The sequence below is a fragment of the Aedes aegypti genome, chromosome 2, assembly GCF_002204515.2.
Source record: "Aedes aegypti strain LVP_AGWG chromosome 2, AaegL5.0 Primary Assembly, whole genome shotgun sequence".
Classification (NCBI taxonomy): Eukaryota; Metazoa; Arthropoda; class Insecta; order Diptera; family Culicidae; genus Aedes; species Aedes aegypti.
In genome coordinates, this window is record NC_035108.1 from 72,555 (window position 1) to 80,364 (window position 7,810).

Consider the following 7,810-nt stretch of genomic DNA (forward strand, 5'->3'; position numbering starts at 1 on the left):
GGACGGCCCGCCCGAGAGATGATTGTTAGGCGAGCTTTGTTTGTAGTTGACAGCCGCACACCCACCCTGGTAAAAACTACCTTTAATGATCCACTAGCTCTTCACCGTTTAGGTCCTGAGTGTTCCGTACGCGCCTACACTCAGGCAAATCGGCTATCGATAAACATAGGAACCCCTTATGAAAATTCGCCACAAGAAATTGGGTTGAAATTCATAAATTTGCCTTATCAGGGTGTCGACTAGCTGGAAAAACCTGGAAAGTCAGGGAATGTCAGGGAATTCAATTTTTGACCTGGAATGTCAGGGAAAGTCAGGGAATTTCACTTAAGATCAGGGAAAAATTATCTATCGATACTATACTACAACATTAAACGAGTTGCTTATCTGCAAAGTTATCGATTAAGCCAACTCAGCAATACAATAGTTAATAATCATGATGTTTACATTGAATATAATAGATTTTCTGGACGAAATGGGTTATAAATCTTTTAAAATAGCAGTTAACCATTGAAAAAACGCTGCTGTTCGTAGTATAGTGAACTATATTTGGCTATATATATAAACCCTTCGAATTTCAAAATTTAAAAATGTGATGAATTAGGGTCCAAGCGTTACTTCAGGATTTTTATCAGGAGCTTACTTATAGTGATGTCCAGGTTAATTAAAATAAACTCAGAAAATTCTCCAGAAATTCTGGAGATTCTTATGAAATTTTGCTAATAATTTCCTCAAGTATATAGTCTGCAATTCCTTCAGAACTTGTTGACCACAGCATTTATAGGACGTTGCGACCTTCTTATGGATTCGGTCATCATTAGTTTTCTTCCTGATTTACACTTCCTATAGATTATACTAAAAGATTATTATTTTAATAATTCGTCTAAAGGAAATTTCAAGGAATTTGATTTTCAGAAATTTCTTCTGTGATACATTGAAATTTTGTGAGATTTCTTGAAGATACTCTTTGAAGAATGGATTGTAGAATTCTTGGATCAATTCCTCAGAGAATTGCTAGAGGCACGACACATTAAAGAAACGCATCTGACAACTTATAGTTAGAGCAATAATGAGTCTCTGAATAAATTTATAAAGAATATTCAGTTATCGCAAGCCTAAAATATTAATTAAAACAAATAAGTTGTAACGAAGCATCTCAAACAATCATTTGAAAAAAAATCGAAATAAAAAATGCATTTTATTAAAAAAAAAATCAGAGATTTAGAAAAAAAGCTTTTAAGATATTCCTAATGGAATTATTCAACAATTTTTAGAGACAAATCTGGAGATAATATTAGTGAAATGATTGGAGATATATTTGCATTAAATTATGGAGGAATAATGTAAGATTTCCTGGAATAGTTCATAAATAGTATTTTCTGGCATTAAAGTAATATGTATAAAGAAAAACTTTGAGGAGCTTATGGTGGAAATCTTAGAAGAGTTCCTTGAGGAATATCGGAAAAATACGTTTCAGAATTTCAAGAGGGAAGTTACTGTTGAATTCTTTGAAGCAATTCTCCGAGGAACTTTGACAATGCCTGCAATTTTACCACTAAAAAGAATGGTGGATCTTAATGGTTTGCATCTTATATAAAATTTTGTATATACAGGTAGCGGAAGGTGTAAAATTTTTCATTTATATTTGAAACTAGTGGTCCCGGCAAACTTCGTCTTGCCATCAAGTAGGCTGTTGAAAAGCGCTATGATTCGTCCCATACAACATGACATTTCCGTTCACTCTCATTTTTTCAACTTTCTCGATGAATATCCTGAGATTTTTATACACACAAACACGTCAGAACCCTTGACGAACAAAACGGAGAAGGAATCATTCAAATCCGTTGACCCGTTCGTAAGCCATTTCGTGACATACAAACACCATTCCATTTTTATTTATATAGATAGATTTAAAAAAACATTTTTATAGCAGTTCAGTATCTAACTTTTGCGCTTGAAGATTTCAACGGAGTATGATTAGTTGATGACTTAGGATTTACTATTTTCCATAGGAATATTTAATCATAAAACATTAAAAGAAAACGCACAACTGCTCAGTTTAATCACTAGCTTCAAAAAATGCTCCAGAAAATTATGATAACAGGCGTTTATTTTAGTAAAGTAAAAGATTTAGCCCAGTTCATTCATACGACTTATAAATTTTAATAAGCATCATGAAAAAATAGTCAGACATGTATCTTCTTGTACATATCGCAAACAATGGCGAAATAAAGACCTGTTCTTTACAGTTGCTCAGAATTTTATGGTTCTTGTACTACTAGATGTGGTACCTGATTATTCTGAGCCCAACTACTATATCTTTATTAAGTCTTTGGCAAATCAACCTCTGGAATTTTTCTGGAAAACGACTGGAAGGTCAGGGAAAGTCAGGGAATTTCATTTTCAAAATTGAGTCGACACCCTGCTTATGAAACCAGAATTTGAAAACAAAAAACGTTTTCGCGGCAACCTGGAATCGAACCAAGAACCTTGCGATCGATAGATCCGAGTGTACACCACGCGCCTATCGACGCCTTGATGAGGAGTGATGTTAAAACGATGTATAAAGCGTTCGTATTGCAATAATCGTTCCACCTTTCATAAGGCAAAATGTATGAAATTCGATAGTCCAGTTCGCTGCGTGTAAGAGCTTCAGTGAATACTTCGTCGTCGAAGTATTACAACCTCGGGCTTGGGTCGAGTTACATCGCACTGCCCTCCGCTCGCCTGGTATTATACTATAGCGAATTGATTGATGAACGCTATGAGTATAACCGTCACCAACGCGCCAGTTGAATCTAAAAGGTTAGGACTACATGACTAGGACTAATGGACAAATTGATGTAAAATTTGCGGTCTTTTCGGTGAAAATCGAACCCACGACTCCCTGTTTCTTAGATAGGGCGCGTTATACCTACACCACGAGAGGACGCATGGGCGCAGAAGTTAACCTGAATTCGATTTAAACTCAATAATCACGTAGTGCTCTTTTGCTGACTACACCTCTTTCGGAAGAAAATATCTGAGTAGGACAGTCAAAGGACTGTTCTACCCATGATTTTACATGAACTAAAAAAAAAAGACAAACGAACTGTGCAACATTCGAGAGTAGGGGGACACGGGGCAGTATGGACACCCTAAGGAATTTGCCTATTTTGACTGTGAGGACATGAATATTATACTGTTTTTTATGTGCAGTATGCTTTTTAGAGTTCTTAAGCATTTGTTAAACATGGTTGCATAATTGGGAAAAAAATATTTTGTTTTCAAAAATAGGTTTTAAAAAAGCCTATATTTGGTAGTCTCCATCAAGCTAGCGGGGCAAAGTGGACACCCCCATGGGGCAGTATGGACACCCTAATGTTTATAGGAAAATTGTCCCGCGATCGTTCTCAAAACCTCGAAAAATGAAGTTCATATTCAGGAAACCATAGTGACAGGTCACTGTGCCACTGGAAACACGATTAAAACCAATTTACGACATTTTTCGTAGAGATGCTTTCAATATTGCCTCCAGGTTAGTTTTAATCAAGAATTGACGATTTTCAACTGATTTGTGGTTCCGCTTCACAATCATTGCATTAAATGCTAAATATTTTTGGATGATTTTGTATTTGAAGTTATATTTTTTTCTCTTTGAAGTGTCAGCTCTACTTTGTCACCCGGTGTCCATATTGCCCCAACAGTATAAGAAATTTTTATATAAGTTTTTCAATATCTTAAAGTACCAGAAAAAAATCTACTATATTTTTGAATACAGCATAAATAATTGAAGATTCAATCAAGAGCTACATTATCGGTCAACTTGCAGTCATTTGCCTCTGAAACCTTATTTGGTGAGGTGTGAATATTATAATTTTCGAACCAAATAAAAACATGCTCAATTATTCTATTTAAAATCAATGTTTTGAAATTTTTTTCTGAAATTTTAGTGGATAATTTACTCCTCCGACAGGCAACTGAAATATTGTTTGCATTTAAAGTGTAAAAGTATTCGCTTATGCAAAGATACAGGGGGTGTCCATTCTGCCCCGGGTGTCCATACTGCCCCCGGTACCCCTATTTGATAGTAAAAACTTAAACAATTAGTTCGCCAATATTAATGTTTATACAAACATTGTTAACTTAGGTGGCTTCTAGAGTTTTGATTTTTTTTACCATCAGCGCACCAGTAGCCGCTCATGTATTTATTACCGATTATTACTGATTTTTCGTGCAAAATACAAACTTTTTCGCATGAATATCTTCTAACAACATTCAAATAAAGTCGTCTGATATTATTTTCATTTGTTAAAATAATTCTTTATATTGAAAATGCAAGACCCTGAGAGCGGCTATTGGATCAGTAGATAATTTTGTGTGTTCCAATAAACGCTCATACGAAAAAAATGACGATTTTATTATATAGTTTTCATAATTGCAGTTTAGCTATGGTTGCACCATCAAAAATAGCAGGGTAAATAACGAAATTCGATATAATGCATATTTCAGTATGTTCGTCATAAAATCTGTTAACCGTGAGCGGAAATAGGAATACTTAGATGCAGTAACAAACGCAATTAAGTCAGCAACTGAATTTCAACTGATATATCAGCAAAAAAATCAAGTTTGTTCATAGCAGCCTCTTTGGGGTCATGCACAAATTACGTCACGCTCCGAGGGGGTCAAGCCAAGCGTGACAAGCCTTACAAAAATTTTGGAGGACTCAAACGTGACAAGGGGGGGAGGGGGTCAAAAAAGTTGAAATTTAGCGTGACATAATTTGTGTATCATCCCGTCGCAGACGATGTCAGCAAACGAAATTTAACCGATATCTGCACATCTGATCTCACACATTTGAGATCGGCATTTTGATTTAAAGGTGTACTTCGAGTGATTTTTAAAACCAATCCTTCAACAATTAACCCACAAATTATCCCAGGAATAGCTCCATAAATTATTCCATGGATTATTCCACAAAATGTATTAGGAATTCTTCCACGAATTTCGCAATAAGTTCAACCGGGGTTCCAAATAAATTTCTTCAAAAACTTAGAGGTCTTTCAAAGATTCCTTGAGCTATTTTGTAGTAAATTTTTCTTGCATTCTTCAATTTAAATAAATTTAAGATTTAAAACCACACAATGCTACAGAAATTATTCTTTTGAGTTCCACTAGAGATTTTCCAGGAGTCTCCTTTTTAAATTCCTTTATAAATCCTGTAAGAATTCGTTGAGGACTTCTTTGTAAAGTTTTCTGAAGACATTATTGGAAAAAAAAATCTTCAAGGTAACTCGAAAAAAATCCTGGTGGAAATGTCTTGGAAAGTTTGTGAATAAATCGCTCAATGAACTCTTCAAAATAATTGCTGAAGGGAATTTTGTGAAAAAATGTACCTGAATAATATTTTGATGAAATTTCTGAAAACAATTATTCAACTGTGGTAGCTAGAGTTGATGTAGAAAAAATGTTGATTGCCTTTATATGAGCGTGCATGATTCATTTGAGCGTGCATGCTTGATGGGAATGGGTGTATTTTATCCAATCGTGCATGTTTTATTTGGGCGTGTCAGAATTGACAGATAGAGCTCGGAAAGGCGCGCACGGGATTTTGCACTGAACGAAATCTCCCGCCATACATTGAATGATTTTTGCCTCATCCGAGCCCCATTCCTATTTTCAGACACATTCAAGATGATTTTCATCTGCATGAAAATCATCTGTTTACAAATCACACTGAATGAAAATCATCCAATCATGGAATGAATTGTCTGTTTCCAAAAGCGATCGATAATTGAATGATCATCATACATCTAAATGTAAACATATTGAATGAAATACCAATAAGATATTTAAATAATTGCAAATCGAAGAGCAAGGCTTCTTAATTGTTCAATGCACATAATTATTTATTTCCACGAACTGTTTAGCTGCATTAAAAGTATAAACATTATCAATCTTGAATCGACGACCATCGTGACTTGGCGTGAGGTGCCTATTTGAATAACGAGTCCTTGATCCAGCCAACAATCCTTCATCTTTAGCTACAAATGATGTTTGGTGCTCCTAAATATAATAATCAGTTTGTACAGATAACAATAAGGCCATCAAAAAGTCCAATTACCTGTTAAATCAAATCGAAAAACTCCGAACTCTGCACGCGGGAACTGTTGCAACCGCCATTTTTTACTACAGTTGACAAGGATGATATTATGTCTAGCATCATTAGTCTTAAATATGACATTCAGAACATAATTGAATGATTTTTGATTTGGGACATGGTGGAAATTATTATCTTTTAAAATAAGCACATTATTCATTCATGTTGCCATAATTCAAATATCAACATATTTTCATACGGATTCATGCTGAATGCCATCACAGAATCGGATGATTTTTGTTCAACAAATAGTGGATGCATCATATTCACTCAAAATCATTCAAAATAAGGAATTTTGAGATATGCAGCCTTGTGAATTACGAATCATTCAATTCAAGGCGGGAGATTTTGTTCAGTGTGTACACTGAACGAAATCTCCCGCCATACATTGAATGATTTTTGCCTCATCCGAGCCCCATTCCTATTTTCAGACACATTCAAGATGATTTTCATCTGCATGAAAATCATCTGTTTACAAATCACACTGAATGAAAATCATCCAATCATGGAATGAATTGTCTGTTTCCAAAAGCGATCGATAATTGAATGATCATCATACATCTAAATGTAAACATATTGAATGAAATACCAATAAGATATTTAAATAATTGCAAATCGAAGAGCAAGGCTTCTTAATTGTTCAATGCACATAATTATTTATTTCCACGAACTGTTTAGCTGCATTAAAAGTATAAAAATTATCAATCTTGAATCGACGACCATCGTGACTTGGCGTGAGGTGCCTATTTGAATAACGAGTCCTTGATCCAGCCAACAATCCTTCATCTTTAGCTACAAATGATGTTTGGTGCTCCTAAATATAATAATCAGTTTGTACAGATAACAATAAGGCCATCAAAAAGTCCAATTACCTGTTAAATCAAATCGAAAAACTCCGAACTCTGCACGCGGGAACTGTTGCAACCGCCATTTTTTACTACAGTTGACAAGGATGATATTATGTCTAGCATCATTAGTCTTAAATATGACATTCAGAACATAATTGAATGATTTTTGATTTGGGACATGGTGGAAATTATTATCTTTTAAAATAAGCACATTATTCATTCATGTTGCCATAATTCAAATATCAACATATTTTCATACGGATTCATGCTGAATGCCATCACAGAATCGGATGATTTTTGTTCAACAAATAGTGGATGCATCATATTCACTCAAAATCATTCAAAATAAGGAATTTTGAGATATGCAGCCTTGTGAATTACGAATCATTCAATTCAAGGCGGGAGATTTTGTTCAGTGTATGCGTATCGAATGATCGATCCCGACAGTTTAGTGAAGATTGCTGAAGTGGAAAGTTGATACTGAAGACAGCAGTGCAATTTTCAGCCGTCAGAATTCGGCTGATGGCGGAATTGGTCGAAAGCAGTGTGGATCAAGCGTGGACACTACAATGGCGCAGATGGTAGGAAAGGTTTGATATTGTGAAACATTCAAGTGACGAATGGAGAAATAACGTGAAAGCGTCCCCAGTAGGCTCCCTGACGGAAGGGCAGAGGAGTAGGCTGGCGGATGAAAATAAACAAGGCAGTAAAAAAAAACATGAACCCAGTAGGCTCCCTGACGGAAGGTCAGCGGGGTAGGCTGGTGGAAAAAAAGAGATATGGGAGAAGAAAAAAAAAATGTCCCCAGTAGGCTCCCTGACGGGAG

General features: G+C 35.4%; 1 long non-coding RNA gene across 1 annotated transcript; it reads right to left on the reverse strand.

Moving 5' to 3' along the window:
- Nucleotides 1-6,823: 6,823 nt before the first annotated feature.
- LOC110676255 lies at nucleotides 6,824-7,402 on the reverse strand. Its single transcript, XR_002500211.1, has 2 exons — nucleotides 7,009-7,402; nucleotides 6,824-6,950 (listed from the first exon to the last, which is right to left on the reverse strand). It is a non-coding gene; the product is annotated as an uncharacterized LOC110676255 (long non-coding RNA).
- Nucleotides 7,403-7,810: the final 408 nt, after the last annotated feature.